Source organism: Anas platyrhynchos, chromosome 7, assembly GCF_047663525.1.
Source record: "Anas platyrhynchos isolate ZD024472 breed Pekin duck chromosome 7, IASCAAS_PekinDuck_T2T, whole genome shotgun sequence".
Classification (NCBI taxonomy): domain Eukaryota; kingdom Metazoa; phylum Chordata; class Aves; order Anseriformes; family Anatidae; genus Anas; species Anas platyrhynchos.
The window spans coordinates 20,060,201-20,077,911 of NC_092593.1; the positions used below are offsets into that span (position 1 = coordinate 20,060,201).

General features: G+C 40.2%; 1 protein-coding gene across 4 annotated transcripts in view; it reads left to right on the plus strand.

Annotated features, from left to right (window-relative positions):
• Positions 1-17,711, plus strand: part of B3GALT1 (beta-1,3-galactosyltransferase 1) — a 202,842-nt gene that overhangs the window by 170,203 nt on the left and 14,928 nt on the right. Inside the window, exon 3 of one of the 4 annotated variants that reach the window (XR_011810616.1) lies at positions 7,051-7,864. The exons of the other annotated variants lie outside the window; for them this stretch is intronic. The gene's annotated coding sequence lies outside the window, so the exon portion shown is untranslated. Of the gene's footprint in view, positions 1-7,050; positions 7,865-17,711 lie in introns of those variants that run through there. 4 annotated transcript variants of the gene reach the window in all.

Below are 17,711 nucleotides of genomic sequence, written 5' to 3' on the forward strand. Positions count from 1 at the left end.
ATTCATAAACATTCACACACAAATGTGTTACACAGTTAGCCATAGGTTCAGTGAATTGTGTTGCTTTCCCACCCACATGTGAGTAACTAACAGGCACAGGCTAATCCTTTACTCTCTCTCACACCTGCAGAGTTTACAAGCTGGGATGGTTCTGCTAGTTCTCCCATCCCTTGCATTACTAATTTACTACCGTGCAAAGCAGCTAACATTTAGATGAAAGCTGAGGTTGCTGACACTGAGGTTTCCCTCCAGCTATACCACTGTTTGGTGGGCACTGACTTTCTACTCTGTGTCTTGAACTCATTAAAGCCATTTGCTCTAATTTGTTCCAGATGGCTGTGGTTCTCCCAAGAGGTCATAAATGGGGAGTATAACTCACCATTCACACAGCTCCCCTGCCAGTGTCCTGTGACCAATACTACCTGTTTACCAGCAACTGCAAGAGGCAGCTGCATTGATTTCTGCCTGCCAGGAGAATCCTACTGGGGGCTTGAATCTGAGCACTTGTACAAAATCATAAAAACATTAGTATGGGGAGGAGGGACATAAAGACCATACTTGGCATTACAGGCATGGTAACATTACAGACAGTTTCCGATTTTTCCTTACAGCATCAGCAGAACTCTGGCTCATTCTTAATGTGTCAAGAACGTATTATTCAGCTACATTTGCAGATGCAGCTGAAAGAATGTAAGAGGTTTCCCTGAAAATTGCAACTTTAAGACATGATTTCCTGCATTTCTAATGTTTAGAAGGATGAGGTTGTTTTTATTGTTGTTGCTTCACATGTTCTTGCAAATTCACACACTTTTCAAGTAATGATGGCCAACAGATAGTCCAGGAGCCTGATGTGACTTGAGTCTGGCAGGTGGGTGTAGGTGCCAGCTAAGAAAGCCAGCCAGAGAGACACAGAACTTGGTTGCATCAAGCAGGTTTCACAGGTAAATGTAGTGGTCTGGCCTATCTACCTGTCTGGGAATTGAAGGTGGCCCTTAGCACACAAAGGTTGGCGTTCCACAGCTTCAGCTATCCACACTTGACTCTAACCTTAGTTTTAACTTGCATTTCTTAAGCTCCTGAGTTGTTTTAGCAGCGTTAGATCAGATTTCCTGTCTCTTTTGTGAATGTTGTACTGTTTTCATCTAAGCAGGTGTCCCTGAGCTCCTCTTGACCCAATCAATTATAGAACTTGTTTTTCTTGTGGCCAAGCTCCATTTTCCTTTTGATCCATTTAACCAGACTACATTTGCTCTCTGTGAGGTAAGAAGCAGAGAAGTAGCTGGGGGCATTTGGTTGCTCTGTGACTGTCTGGAAGAAAGGAAGTTGCCAGAATAAAAGCGTGTATCTACCATGCATTCAGAAAGGCCCATGCAGCTTCTGTGTACGGTAGAAAGTGATCAGAACCAAGGGGTTCTGTGTTCTACTTTTTGTGTATGCAAAACTTGGGGCAATGCAATGCACCTGCTCACTGACAGATCCATCAGTGTGACATGAGCCATAGCTGCTCATGGAAGGGTAACTCAGTGCAGATTCTCTGTCCAAAGGTTTTCTATGCATAATATCCACTTCTGCAGAAATATACTGATACCTAAAATCAGATTATTGTGTTTGTTGTTGTTGTTGTTGTTGTTTTTACTACATAGAGCTGAACACATGGAGATAATCATGCCTTTCTATTCAGAATCAATATTTATACCAGTGACTTTCCACACAACATCAATCCATTTTCCTCTCAGTTTGTTTTAACCTATATTATGTCTTAGACCAAATCCTCTGTGTTTCTGAGATCTGCACAAAATCATCTCACCACATCTCCCACTTGCTATAATCCACATGTGTCCCAGAGCATTGCCTGTCTCTTAGAGGCTGCACACCTCCGTACTACTGTCAAGCACCACTTCTTAGAGGCTGGATGCTTCACTTTATCATAAAGATGTTGTTCCACTGTCTTGCCCAGTTAAATTAAAAATTCAGTGATATTTTGGGATCCAGCTGTGGCCCAGGACAGACAGGTCCAGTGATGCTAAGAAACTAGTCACTTCTTCTAAGTACCAGATAAACCACAACTGCTGCTGGCACTATATAAAAAATAAATAAAAAAATACACCCAAGTCCTATATGTTCATCTAAGGCAGCTGGCTTGTATGTGACATACTAACTTTTGTAAATAAGAATCATCTTCATTCAGAGTTAAGATAGTGATGGTAATGATGATAATGTCATTGTTCTAGTATTTTATTATGAGATGTTAGTTTTGCTTAAAAAAAAAAAAAAAAAAAAAAGCATTACAAAAATAATTTTCCTCTTCAACCTATTTTCTTTCTTTTTAAAAATTCTCTCTGGTAAAAATGAGTCCGACACACTTTACTTTGTTCATTTGTCCAAAAAAATGTTTTCCTCTTGTGTGAGAAGTAGTAATAGATCTCAAGTTCTGTAATGAGCTGTAATGAGGTGGTGAAGATGCAACAAAGAAACAGGCCCAAAATTTCAACACTAGTAGTTGCAATTTTCTGTAAAACTCCTGAGAGCTCAGTTTCCTATTTCAGGTCAATGCATAAATTATAATTTAATTTTATTGTGACTTTCACTGTGTTCCCAGAAGCAATCAGAGCTATAATTTGCCATTTTAGTCTAAATGAAAAGAGTACATTTTGCTCTCACTTAACCACGTAACCTCATTGACTTCAGTGAAACAAGGCAGCACAAGAACAAGACAAGTCTAACTGCAGTTATGGTATGTATATAGAATATTATATTCACTATTTATGATACAATGACAACATTTTGAAGTGAGAGGTCAAGGCTGATCCTATTGTATTAGAGCATAAAGATAAATTTGTTCAAAGGAGCAGTAAAAGTACATTGCATATAACTGCGTTCTGCTTTACTGTGTCTCATTTGTAAACATTTCCATTTGGTACTCCAAACTATCAAGTTAATGAAATATAATAATAAATTACCATACTGCTGTGCTTTAGGTTACAGGATGGTTACAGCATGTCGTGGTTCTGCTGTTTAATTTAAATCAAGTGATGTAAAGGGAAATTTAAGGGCCTTTTTTGGAAACATTTCTTATGGAGAGAGAACATACAGAGCCATGCAATATAACCTACCCACAAAGCAGTGTTTCAAAGCAAATGCTAGGACACTAAATAATGACTGAAAATAAGGCTTGCTCCAGCTCCAGTGAAAGCTTCAGGCTCTGCAGGGAATCTTTAGAGCTTGAATTTTCACATCCTCACTCTGCTTCCCTTACCACAGCTTCGGCAGCCCCGGGAGTGAGAATCACGTTCAAAGGCAGTTACCCCCTCTGTCTGTTTGCAGGAGGAAATAAAGATCATTTTAAAACTGCTTCACTCAAGCATGCAGACAAGGCCACCATGGCTGGGGGCTCTGCCAGTGCAACAAATGGCTGCTGCGTGCCAAACCACCTCAGTCAGCTGCTGGCTGCTGCAGCTGGTAGGCCTGCCATCGACTTTCAGACCCTACTGGCAGCAAGGCCCCAGCCCACGCCGTGAGGGCATGCCTGTGCCTGCACCCACTTCACCCCCTCCTCACCCAACCCTGAGCAAGCACTATGCTGTCCTGATGGCACATCAGCCCTGACACTGGGCATCCGCAGCTTTGGGGGATTCGTCCTTTGCCCATACTACATACTGATGCAAAGCCACATGGAGATTTAGATTACGTTATTCTCTTCCCTATGCTTTCTATTAAACCATGTTTGTAGAGGATTATAAAGAGCTGATAAGTAAGGCTCCAATAATAATGGGAAACAACCATTCAAAATGCTTTAGATAATACTGGAAGAATTTAGGCCCATTTTCCTCACACAGAATCAGAGGAATAAAGTGGGTCACAGTAAGGGTGAGTCAACTGGCAGGCACAGCCTCAGCTGGTGAAGGCAAAAGAGCATTTTTCTGGCAGACATAAGCTTTCCCTGTACACACTGTGCATTAGAGCCTTGTGGCTGTGGGTGGCCATGAGGAGGAATCAGAGGAAGCCCAGGTCTGTTTGAGGAACATACCCTCAAAAAATACAAAACATACCCTAAAGCTTCCATAACTCTCCAAGGATTGCAACCTTCACCTCCCAATGCTCCCCCTCTCACTATCACCATCCCTCAAAAAAAGACATATGTATGTTTTCTGACAAGCAAGGACACTTTCTTACTAACAAGCTCTAAAGTAAATACAATTAACAACATACCCATAGCCTCCTTTCTCCCCACCCTTCAAAAGTGCCTGCCCCTCAACTGGAGGACAGTAGCTGCTGTCAGAGAGTGCAGTCATCACTGGCACGCTTGGGAGAAGAGCGCAGAACTGCCTGGCATCTCTCTTTCCAAGTTTGTGGCTAAATGGTAAAAGTGACCCAAAAGACTGTAGAAGGAGGGAAAGCCTGTCAGCTCACTTAGTACAGCTGACTGCAAATGCATGATAAATTACAATTCCCAATGCTTTTCCAGGAACAATGCTTTAAAATCCTCAAGTGATTTGATGTAATCTATTATTGGAATAACAACATGAGCATCATTAGAGAAGTATATTTCATGAAATTGAAAGGTTTAAAAAGCACAGCTACTGCACAGAATTTGTACTGCTTTATTTGGCAGTCTATGTTGTACAGCTGTCCCTAATAGGGTCATTTCTATAGCAAGTGTATGGTGGTTTGTACTTGAGGATGATACAAAGTTTGCAATAGCACTCCAAAAACATTCTGCATTATAAAATCACTCAGCAGAGTGATTTGCTTGCTATGTGAGGCGATTGGATAGTCTGTTCTGAAAAGCTCAATTTCACTTCTATTGAAATGCCTTGGCTTTCAAAGTGCTTAATCTTATTTTTTTCTATGAAAGATGTGTCATCTGGTCTGTCATTAATGTTCTGGTGAAGGGTAAAACTTTTTTTCTCTTTCATCATCTTCGTAAAGTTCACACAATCGTTTGTATCAAACTACCACAAATCTGGGATTCTAAGCTTAAGCTTGACAACAGAAATGTCAGTTCTCTGTGCAGACATGGCTAGGACATCTGCAAGTTAGGGAATGTTAAACAAATGTCCTATTACTTCTGTCCTACATGAAGGTTCATCAAATTAGTAGCCAGCAGCAACTAAAAACGATCAGTCTGGCTTTTAGCTGGTGGCGTATCTCTCCTTGACCCACTGGCAGCAGCAAAACTTTCAGTGCTTCACTTCACAGGCTGAATAAGTGTCTAATATGGAGAGAAATTTTAGATCAAAATGAGAAATTTGAAATCAAATGCTCTAAATAACCAGTCAAGATATATTTGCACTAATAAGCATTCATGGACAATTATTTCTTTTGTTTATACCCTGTCAGTACTGCATAAAATATGATCCTATTAAATCGGGTTATATCCCTGAACTGGAAAGCTTAGACTAATGAAAACAAGCAAACAAAACCAACCTGCAACACAAAGCAAAGCAAGTTACATAAAACTAGAAATGGAGATAAAAATATGTAAGGTAGGAAGGATAATGAGAACTAATTAATGAATTTTCTAAGTAAGCTTCTTTTTGTAGGGAGAAGTAACACATTTGTGAGACGGTATTAAATAGCAGACAATAGGAACAGACATGGTTTTAGGTATGCAACACCAGCAAGGCCTGAAAAAGAAACCACAGACTTCAGGCTAAGGACAGCTTGCAAACAAATCTCTATCTTTAAATTAATTATGGTAATCACTTAAAATTTTTTGAAAGAAAAAAGCACCTTTGGAGAAGAAGGGAATATCAGCAAAAAGGAAGATGATTAGCTCCTGTGGGATAAGCTCAACAGATAAGCAATTATTATCTTTGCAACACTGAAGGTGTCTTACAGAGAAAACTGCAATGTGCCTTAATTTTTTTTTTTTAAATGTATCTATTGAATACATGATTTGTATCTAGGAATGATGAGAAATTGGTTTTCTAGGCTCATCTACCACGTAAGGATGAGGTTAGAGATTAATCTGTATTCTAATAACTATTCAGTCTTGTCTTTTCTCACATAATTGAACGAATTAACTCAGTGAAAAGGGTTGTTTCATTTTCTCTAAAGAGTTGTTCCAGGGATCTCTTATGTACTGGATGAAGTGTGTTTCACCATGGAAATCATGTGTATGTGAGCCAGGGATTCTTTGTGATAGTAAGCACTTTTTGTAGTGGTTTTGCATCTATTCCATGGCTAATGTCTGGTTAATATGGTAAACTGTGCTCTGTAAGAAGTTTTTGATGATGACAGTGGCAAGAAACAGTGGGCTGGTAGGTGGCAGGGAGACAGAGCTCTGGAAAAATGATTTCGCTGTATGATCTACTGTGAGGAGAAATTATAATTTGAATAGACTCAGCATCTAGTTAACTTCCCTGCTGTCTTATACCAACGTAAATATCAAACGAATTACATTCTTGTTAGCAGACTTGCCTGAAACAGATTGGGTCAAAATGCAGAGATTTGTACACCACAAGCCACCCAAAATATATTTCCAGTTTTATTTTATTGCAGTTTTCTTCAAGGAACTTTTTAAAGGAAGTCTTCCCTGAGTCACAGATGTTCACTTCCTTTGATACAGAGATTTTTCCCCCCTCTAGTTTTGTTCTCTCAAAAAGAACAAATAGGTTTTTGGAACAAAAGAAAGCTGGGCAGTAGGTCTGCCACAATAAAGAAGGAGTGGAATGGAAGATAGAGCAAAGCATAAGAAATGGAACAATGAGCTTCCTGGAAATCAGCATCTCTTTCAAACCCCCACTAGTCACAGAAGCAGAGTTCAGAATGATTCCAATGGGAGTTGTGTCTGCATAAGGATAATGAGACCAGAAATGTCTTTGAATAAGAAATAGCCCAACTTTAAGATAATTACCTGACACCAGAACTTTTAAGAGTAAAATGAGACATTTTCTTTTGAAGTTTTAAAAGAATTCTAAATCTAAATCTATCAACTTCAGCAATGTTCTGCTTATTTTATTTTGAACCTTTGATATCACCAAACAAAAAACACTTCTGGTCAGAGTTGCTCAACAACTGAATTTGACTTAACATTTTTAAACATAGATATTTGAAGTCTGCATTCAAATTTCCACGTTTAATTGAGATGCATTTTAGAAGACTGGAGGAAAAATGATTCCCTGAAAGACAACTTGTCCTACAGAAACCTGAAGCAAGCAAGGTGATGAGGAGACCTTCATTCTCATTCCAGTGACCCTGATCCTCCTTGTCTGAGAATGCTGCCTGAGCAACAAACAATGGCAAGGGGCCCGTATCACAGTCCTGCATTGTAAGTGCTTGGAGATAGCATAAAAAAATCTGTATTCCTCCATTCAGTTTAGAAAAATATTCACAGCAATCTACAGCAATCTAACATATTACATAAAACACAAATGATTCTGTAGCCATAACACCAGAGGCTGAAGGAGACAACATGCCCTGGTGTTGCAGCTTTTGGGAGGCTGGAGAATGCTGGAAAAGTTGTGCAAAGGACTTTGCATCCTACACGCACACGCATACACAAGTATGAATGCACTGACTAATTCACAGCAGAGGTCAGCTTCTGCTTGTACTGAGTCCATGTTTTTACAAACCTGGTACCCACACCTCACATAGGAAGCGAGTGCTGATATTTCCAAATAACTGCCTGTGATTTATGTTCTTCCATTAGGCTTCAATGTGTATGTGTGGTTTTGAGAACATTGTCCAGAACAGCTTTGCTAAAATATAAGACTTAATTATTTTCAATATTTAGCAAGGTTATAAACTGAAAACAAACAAGCAAAATAAAATACCTTTTATAGGCTGTTGTTTTCTGTTTTGCTTTTTTTTCTTCAAGTGATTGGAAGCAACTGTTCGTTCCAAGTTCAGAAAAGACAGTCCCTCTAACAGTGCTAGAGAAATTTGGAGAGGGAACTTTTTGTATAAAATGGAAGGGCAGGAACCCTGGCGATGTGACTGACAATATGATCAGACCTTCAGCTTTACACAGTGTGTGCCTGCATCATCAGTGTTAGATCACCGACGCGGGTGATTTTCTGATAGACAAATAGCATTGTCATGAGAGCGTGCATTAGACTACTGCTGGGTACATTTCTTTTGATAACTTCAGCTGTAACCTTATCTCAGATCTTAATTTTAAAATCTGGAGCTGTCATTTGTCTGAGAGGTGTTTAGGCTTGCTTTAAAATCATTACACTTTTAATGCTAACCTGCTGGCACTAAGAAGCATTTGCAGTGAATGTTTTATTCAACAAGACTTAAGAGAGAGTTTTGTCAGATGTGCTTCCTGTCATCCTTTATTACATTAGATCTTTTGATATTTGAGCAGAAGACTTAGAAATAAAGATGAAGGTCAGTGAAATGGGAGGAATATAAAATTTCTTTCATTATTCCTGTTTTCATATTGTCCATCAAAACCACAGTTTGAAAATGTCAGATAACAAGGGTTTCATTTTTAATTGCTTAACTGTATCATACTACAATAACTTAATGACTATACGGAATATTTATCATGAGAAACAGGGATTACAGTCAGACAGTTCTCCTAGATTACTGATCATTATACAGGCAATTCAGGTCTAGTTATGCAGCTTGTGTGATTTGGTATTTTCAAAGGAGTGTTCCCATATATTAGAAAACAAAAGCAAATATTTAAAGGTTTAGAGTTCAGATGAGCATCTGAATTTTTGAGACTGCAAGTGAGCTGTAAATCTCAAGTGAACAGGCACTTTTTCTCCAGATATTCAGTGCTTACATTCCTACTCATGCACAGAAATCAAAAATAAGATATATTTAAGTATTTCGAACCTTTAAAATGTAATTAAAAAAACAAAACAAAACAAAACAAAAAAACCTTTTCACATCTAAAGATATTCAGATCTGAATTTATATGGCTGTTGGAGTTCCATCCCTATCTAGATTCCGATCATTAATTTTCCCATCACTTTAAACAATATCCTCATTAAATCAGATGCAGATTTTTAGATAAAGCCCCCCCCCCCAAAAAAAAAATTGCACTGATTAACAGCTATTGCAACTATCTAATGAGTTATATTAGACTCTAGAAGTCTACTTTTACATCTGCCTCAACATCTCCATTACTAACACCATCCATCTTAAAGAGTCATTTCATCAGAAACAGACTTTTCCTTCCCAGTGCAGACTAGATGTAGCAGTTGATACAAAGGAGCTGTATGTGCAGTGGCTGCTCTAGCTTAATTGTCATTTGGGAGAATTTGAGTGTGACTTTATTCTGACTACTTTCTCTCATTTTTGTGCTGCAAACAAATCACGACAGAGAGCAAAGCACAAAATAGGGTGGACTTTTTATACAGGAGCATCAGAAGTCCACCATCAGGATTTTTACAATTTTGTTTGTGGTTTGAGGTCTTCTTATTTTTGACATTGTTCTAATGCAGAGTAAGGACTCTAAAGCCCTTATTTACTTTGAAAATAATGGTGTTCATATTAAAATGCTTGAGGACATGAAAATATTGACCTGGGTACAGCCCAGTTCCTTGCTACCATTTGTTGTAAAGTTTAGCTGCTACCATAGTCCCAACAAATTAAGAAGACAGCATCTTGTCTAAAAAAGTATTTTATAGCAGTGACAGGCAGACATGCTGGATGTGGTGATGGGACGGAGGTGACAATGAAAATTTTAGAAGTAGCAATGGAGAAGAATGCATAGTTGTTGGTGAGTTGAAAAGTGCAGGTCCTCTTTGACTTAGCCACTGCTTATTTTAATATTTACAGGATACGATACCATATACAAGGAATATAAAATTCCCATCTGGTATCTGAAATCCCAGAAGCCTGAATGGCTCTTTAAATGGATCATATGTTAAAATTGGAATAGCCAGATGCTACATTCACAAAGTCAGTGTTCTGCGCCTTCTTAAAATCCAAGAGCTGCCACTGCTAAATCTGGTCTGTCAGTATCGAACCATTTATCAGCTAAACAGTATAACCTTTACCAGAGAAATAAAGCATTGTGTGATGTGAGATATAAACAGGCATGCACTGCCCAGGCCAATTATAGGCACAGGAGGCAGAAAACCAGGCATCGACAGGATTTTCAAAGGAATTTGGTAAATTAGCCTTTCCAGAGAAGACAGGCTGCACTTCTCACATTTGGAGTCTGTGGCCTCGCAGTCACTGCTGGTAGGGAGCTGCACGTGTCCAGTAGTTAACTAGCCTTCCACCAGGCAACACCAGGGCCATAGTAAAAAGCTGCATTTCTTAGGACTATACCTAACATACCAGTCCAGGCTCTATTCAAAGCACATGCTGACAAAAATAACTAATATCATAATAGGCCTGAAAACGTACTAGAAACTTACAGTGGAGACAATTCAGAACTATTTAATACCATTCCGTGTGCCCTTAAGGAGAACACTAAGCAAACCAGAGCTTGCTTAGCTATAGCTAATATCCAAAGGCTCATCCCAGTAGAGAGGAAACAGAGATGATAGCATGCCAGCAGCACAAGAAGTTTGAGACGCAACTCATTTATAGCTTTAAATGTCAAGGCTGTATCTTGGAACTGTATCCATATGTGCACATGATCTTAGAGCTGAGAGAAGAACCAGCAGCAGAAAGGAAGAATCTCTCCTCAGCTAACCTCTGACAACATTGGTTGCGTAAATGCTATTTACGCAGCGAGGTCCAGACAGACTGTAATCAAAAAAAAAAATCTCACAAAATCAAGAAGAAAGACAGCTACGGTCCTGGCCAAAAACCCTTTCATTAGCCTCTGAGCAAGCACTGCACTCTAAGCCGCATGCAAGCTCCGGGTCCATCTAGCGGATCTCAGCAATGAGATACCTGGGCTAGTTTTGTTCCCTGAAGGTCTTTTCCTATGCACTAAGATACAAACAGCTGCACTGTTTGGGCAAAGTCTTTGCTGTAACACTCAATTCAAGGTACGTCTGTTAAGGGCAGATGAACAAAACTGCAGGTGATATTACCAGGCATCTATTGTAAACCTAAGAACTCCCCCCAGATGTGATGCCTGTAATTAAATATCCCATTTAGACAGAATGCAGAGCAGCAAATAAGCTGCATACTCAGTTTTAGCTGGCTGAGAGTACTTCTGCAATCACCTTGCTCTTGCTCATCAAGTCATTAAATTACTTAATATCCACTGGACATCAAGAAAAAGCATCCATCAGGCAGGAGCGCAGAAAGTGTATTATTAGGCTGCATGCAGTCACGATTAATATAAACACCTCATTGAGCACCTCTTGTACCATTCGTTGCCCTTGAAAGTTTAGGATTTTCCCAGGCTGTGAAACCCCCTGCAAAAAAAGTTTAGCTGCATGTCTGTGTGCTCTATCACTTCTAAAAGTGAGACACGGGAAAGGAACATCTGGTTTCATGGAGGCATGCCAAAACATAACGCTACATGTGTTCACGTTGCTGCTACCCAAAACCTGTAGCAGCTAAAGTCATTGTTGACTTCTGCAATCTGGTCACGATTGTTGTGCTAAAACTGCTACACTGACTGGCCATTGAATTAAAGATGGAGAGGAACTCCACATGGTCATCCTTAACGCGCTTACCCTCTTTTCCCCTGCATTGCACTTTGAGGCCAAGCTGGGCAGCATGGTGGCACCAGCATTCACCACTGCTTCTGTGAAATGGGTGTCCTGCTTCATAGCTTGTTGGGTGAGAGGGGATATGCAAGCACTGCAATGGGAAACGAGACACTGCCAAGCAGTCACGCTCCCGTTAAATTCAGTTGCATTTAGATAGCCAAATTTTGTATAAAAGTTGTAATAAAGGGATAGTAGATGTGCTAATCAAAAGTATTTTTCCTAGGAAGAAAGAAATGATTGAAATAACAAACTACAGCAGGTTGTTACAGTCTTGTGGTCTTGACAAAGTTGTATTGAAACACAAAGTCATAGTGCTAATTTTTTTTCTTTCATTCCCTGGCATTTAATCTCAAATGTCAATAGTAAAGCTATAACAAAATGAATTTAATAGGCTGTGCAGGCACTCGAGATCAACTGCCAAATGGAAAAGAAAGGCAGAATTGAAATGCCCTGCTATATTACTTTTCTGCATGTATCAGAAAAAGTTACAGCTAAACAACTTCTGAAAAGTACTGCAAAAGTAACTTCACTTCTGTGCACAGGTTTTCAGAGACTTAAAGATTGGTGCTCAGCACTCTGAACACTCCCTCATCCACACCTCCATTTCCCCCTGGGTGCAGTGGGATTTCTTGGGTGGGAAGGACTAGCAGAGACCCCATCCCCCCGTCACTTTATTGTTGTGGCACTGGCACATTTTGGCTTGGTGAGATACAGCCTGTGGGAGGGAGACGGGAGGAAGGGAGCACAGAGATGACTTTGCTACATCCAGGTCTCATCTCTGACCTCATGCTGCAGCTGCACGCAGCCAGCCCTGCTGTAAGAAGTCTGCCTGGGGGTGTCCTCAACAGCAAACCTCACCCAGGAAGCAGAGGAAGCACCGTCCTCCCCTCCCGCCAAAGCTGCATCATCATTTGGCAAAGAATGAAAGGTTCAGGATGAGAGAGAACATGTTTGATAGTTTTACCCAGTGGTGATGACACCAGCAGAGATGATTTAATTGTTCTAGTACCTATTTTTCGGAGTGGTTTCCTATGAGGACTGTAAAATGCATAATCCATCCTATGGAAGATTGCCCATTCCCTCTGAAGGGCAGTTATTAAGCAGCAGATGCCTGGGGGCACTGTTCTGTGATAGGGGCCTGCTTTATGAATGGTATTTGAGGCTACAGATGTCAGCTGTATAAAGACAATTCTCTGCAGTCTCTCTCTCCCTCCAGAACTTGAACTGCTGGAGTGTGCTGAAATTTTAAGACTTTCTTTGGTGTCTCCAGAGGTGTACAGGGAGAGGGTAGATGTCTTAGAATACAAAATCTTGTGCTGCAGTCTCCAGCTTTGTGATCAAAAGCAAACTTTTTTGTCTTCCTTTTTATTTTATCTACAGGGGTGGCTGACAAATGACCTACCTTTCAATTCAATATATCCGCTTTTAGAAACTTGCAGTTTTGTTCCTGTCACCGCTGGTTTCATCATTCCTCAAATTAAAAGATGATATGTCTAAACTTTTAGTTACTTGACCAAGGCAACTGAGAAATCATTTTTCACATATGATACAATCTGATGGCTTTTCTTCCATATGTGTCAGATAGAGCCATAATTTACAGGTTGTTTCCTGCCAGCAAAGATAATAATTTGGTGTTGTCTGAGGCAGAAAATCCTTTTGGTGGTCCTAAAACAGCATATAGGGAACCTAAAAAATGTTTGTATATTTTGTCTGTTCTCATATCACTGAGATGTTGGAAAGCTCATCTCTGCTCCTTCCAGACATCCTAAATTAGTAAGCCTACTGTCATTTAGATTGTTAGACACTCTAAAAAACAGTTCTTGTTGTTTTGGAGGATGTTTGCCATTTTTTTGCTCATGGCAAAGTAATATTCTTACATGTGTTTTCCATACAAGTTGTCATTTTGAAATATCTAAAAAATATTATATGATTTTGAACATCCTGCTCTGTCCTTCTACATGGCAAGGACATTTGTAGTAGTCTATTAAAAAGACACTATCACCATCCTAAAATTGCTTTTATTGTCATAAATTCAGTACACTAATTTCAAGTCACCACCATTGTGTCTGGCTAGTCCCTGCAACAAAATGTGTTTATGTTGAACAAGTTAAAGCTGGAAGATGAGTGAGATGATTGACCTGAGCCAACATTATTATTATTATTATTATTATTATTATTATTATTATTATTATTATTATCATCATCATCATTATTTACCTCTGAACCTCTTCATACTGGAAGCTTTTTAGATAACAGTGAATACATTGGGTGTATATGCCACTCCTAGGGAATAACTTTTTTCCATAGATGTGTTTAATCATTCTCCAAAACCTCAGAATGAGAAGGCGAATCATTCTGCCATTTTGTTACAAGAGAAGGTGCAGTATATACCAAGTTTAGTTTGAAGACAAGTGTCAACAGGAAGAAGACTCAAGAATCCAGTGAAAAACTACTCACTCTCTAATTAGAAAATCTGGTGATCTATCCTACCTCACTTTTATCACTATTTATTATATACCTTCATTTAGATGCAGGAAGTTATTTTCTAGTTTCCTGGGAAATCTCAAAGCCAAAATGGTTTTTCAAAAGGTAATAAATGACTTAATTGCAACCACGGAAGTAAATTGTACACTAGAGAAAAATCATAGGCAAATCCAAAGCCAAACCAAAGCCGACCTCAGGAATGTAGTGACAGCTTTGAGGTACAGAACTAAAAAGGATCAGCTGCATATTGGCTCTTACCATCCTAATGGTGGACACTTTGACCAATATTTGGAGTGAAAACATACTAAATTTCATCACTCTCAAAACATTTGGATGGAGCTTGTTAATACAGTTGGCCTGATGACAGAGGCTTGACCCTACGAGCGAGAAGTGCAAGGACCTGATGAGAGTGATTGATATGCTATCTTCAAAACTGTGCCTTGGGATTTCATTTTGCCACAATATTATATAACCCTTGGCAAGTGACGAGCAGTCTATCCCTCGTTACACCATCTGGAGGAAAAAACAACGGCAAAAAAGCCCTGACATACACATTCTGTTTTGGCAAAGGCACGTGTGGGAGAATTGCCTACCTGAGCCAAGAGCTGTCTTCTGCTTCTAAAAAGAATCTGGCTGATTCAGAAGCTTGTGACAGCCCCTCACCGTGTTTTCATTTTACAACAAAATCAGAATATCACATCGATCTTTCAAGTAGCGGCACATTCTCAAACACTGTACTATTCATGCCCTTTAAAACTGCTATATGCATGAACAGGTTTCCTTTTAAAATCCAATTATGTTTAAGTTCTGAATTGATCTCAGGAGAGTCAAGGGATATAAGGAATCATTAGATATTGTGAAAACAAATTTTTAAAAAAAAATCAAAAAAGGATGTGTTTTTGTTTGTTGGTTTTTTTTTGTTTGTTTGTTTGTTTTTTAAATCTCAAATACTTGAATTGATTTCCAAAACATCCCAGCCATCTCTGAAAGTTAAACCTAAATATTTAAAAGGCAAGCAAAGGCTTTTTGTTTCATTATTTGTTTTCAACTGATGCAAGACCAGAGGAGCTATTTGTATGGTCTTATTCTGGTGGAAAGAAACCTTGGGGATACTGCTATAGTCTCACATACAAAAAGGGGATCGCTCAGCCCTCTCACAATCATTTAAGGCAGGAGTGAGGCCATAAAAAAGGGATCTGCCCTGCTTTGCCCCGGCCTCTTGCTTCAGTCCCTTAGCTGTGTTGATCCAGGCTTTTGCACAGCTGGGAGGCAAATCTGACTGGGGAATAGATCTGACTAAAAATAATCATTGACTGTTAACGTGGATGTTTCTGTGGCAGTGATGGCTTACACACACAAACGGTGGCTCTAATTTCCCAGGTGCAGACAAAAAGAACCATATCCCAGCTTGCTCTAATGCAGCACTCAGCCACTGAAGCACCCTTCTCCAAAGAGAGGAGGTTTCTCTCTTCACTTACAGCTGAGAAGAAGCAAAGCAATCCTGTCCCCTCACTGCCCCTGCCCACACATGAGGACTGTCACTTCCCCCCATCACCAAGAGGTGCCTGTTCCCTGAAGGGCTGTGGCCAGGCTGCCAGAAGGCCTTGGCCTGGCTGCTGCAGGGTTGTGGCCTGCCCACAGGAGGGCCATGACCTGGCCGTCAGAGGGCCATTGCCCAACTGCTAGAGGGCCACGGCCTGGCCATTGGAGTGCCATGGCTTGGCTGCCAGAGGGCCGTGGCCCAGCCAAGGTGCAGGATGTCCCCATGGGCAGTGTGAGCTACCCCACGTCCCGAGGGTGGACAGCCTGGCCCTGCCATGCAACCCACAACACCCTCTGACCCCTTGCAGCTGCTCCACAACTCTTCCATCAGCAAATTTGTGCAGCCAAGCTTTAACCTGGACAAAAATAATAAGGAGGGTATAAACTTTAGACAGCACTCTTGTAAATATCTATGTTGTCATATGTGAATGAACAAATTAAACCCCTTTTCTGCAGGAGGTAGGTGTGGCAAGGGGTAGAGAGAGAGGGAAGACAATCAGGAATAGGGGTTAAGAAAAGTTAAAGAAATAAAAATAAAAATAATTAAAAAAAGCAGATCATCTTGGAAAGATATTTGACCTTTATTTGATCCAGCCAGTGCATGAGGGGAAGAGTGGGTATGGAATTATTTTCCCAAATTCATGTGTGTTTTTCACAGAATGAATTAATGCCTCATTGAAAAGGTGACTTGCAGTTGGCATTTAAGGCAGCCTTGCTGCCTGGCTTTGGAATTATTCCCATTGTTGTTCACACAAAGGGAAAATAAACTCAACCACTTGGCTTCCTTTTCCCTGAAATGTATGTCTAAGATCGCAGCTTAGAAAAGAAACTAAATGGCAGATGGCAACATCTCTGCAAAGTATGTGCACACTGAGCTATACAGGCTGGCAAATTAATTTGTTCAAAGAAAATGACAGAGAAAGAGAGAGCTTTTCTTAGAGTGTGAAGGAATGATAAAAAAATTGAAGCTCTCTTTAGAAAGTCTTGGGCAGCTCTTTGACTATGTGTGTTGTTACCACATAATCAAGAGAAAATATCAAGAAATTATTTACTTTTACTTTTGCTGTGGGGCATTACTCTTCATTGCAGTGGTAGCAAGAAATGCTTCTAGAGAATCATGTGAAGTTGTGTGTACTGAGGTTGTCTGCCTTTCCCTCACCTTGAGCCACACTGCATGGGGGGCTTCACAGCATGTACCCAGGCATGGGTCGGGCAGATATCCCCTGCCTCTCCTGCAGCCCTTACCCATCTCTGAGGGAGAGCGCCAGGAAACCAGTTCTTTTCTCCCTCACAGCAGGGCAAAGGGGTACTGAGGTTTGCATCACATCCTCGTGATCCCTGGCTTTTTCAGTATGAGCAGAGTGCATCAGTGTGCACCTTCCCGCTCACTAGACAGAAATAAAGCACCAGAGGATCACTGGCTGTGTCTTCTGATAGACTCCCCAAGAAGCGTTTGGTCACACAGCAAAGCTGCGTCTCTCCCCTGGCCCAAGTGATCCCACAGCAGTTGGCCCAACAGCTGCTTTATTACATTTCATATCATTTTTGCTTCATGCTGCCTTTGGTATCAGAATAGCTAGAAAATAAATCAAACCACAGATTACAGAGTGCTTTAAAATCTCTTTTGTTCAAGAGATATCTCAGATTAAAGTAATGCTTAGAGGAGACTGCCAAAAGCAAAGGAAGCATTTGAGACGTTGAGGGAGACCTGTACAGAGTTCAAACATGCTCAGGAGAATCCCTGTTTCTAGTGATGATACGAAACAAACACCTATCTCCAGAGAAGGTCTGAGGTCATGTTGTTCATATAGCAATGTCTTCTGATTCCACTCTAAGACCCAAACCCCCAAAGTTTGGAAAATGAACAAAAGGAAGGTTTAATCTGCTTCTATATTGCTTCTATATTCTATATCTGCTTCTTTATGCTGCTTCTATAAGAAAGAGTGTCCCAGCAGAACGTCTCTCTGTGAAACAGCTCTATTTTCTTACAACCCTGAGGTGTATATCAAGATTTTGGACCCTAAACTTGCTTGGCAGATTTTATTACTGTGTTACCTGCCTCCTTGGGGTATACAGCTTCTCAGTGAGCTTGTGTTTGTA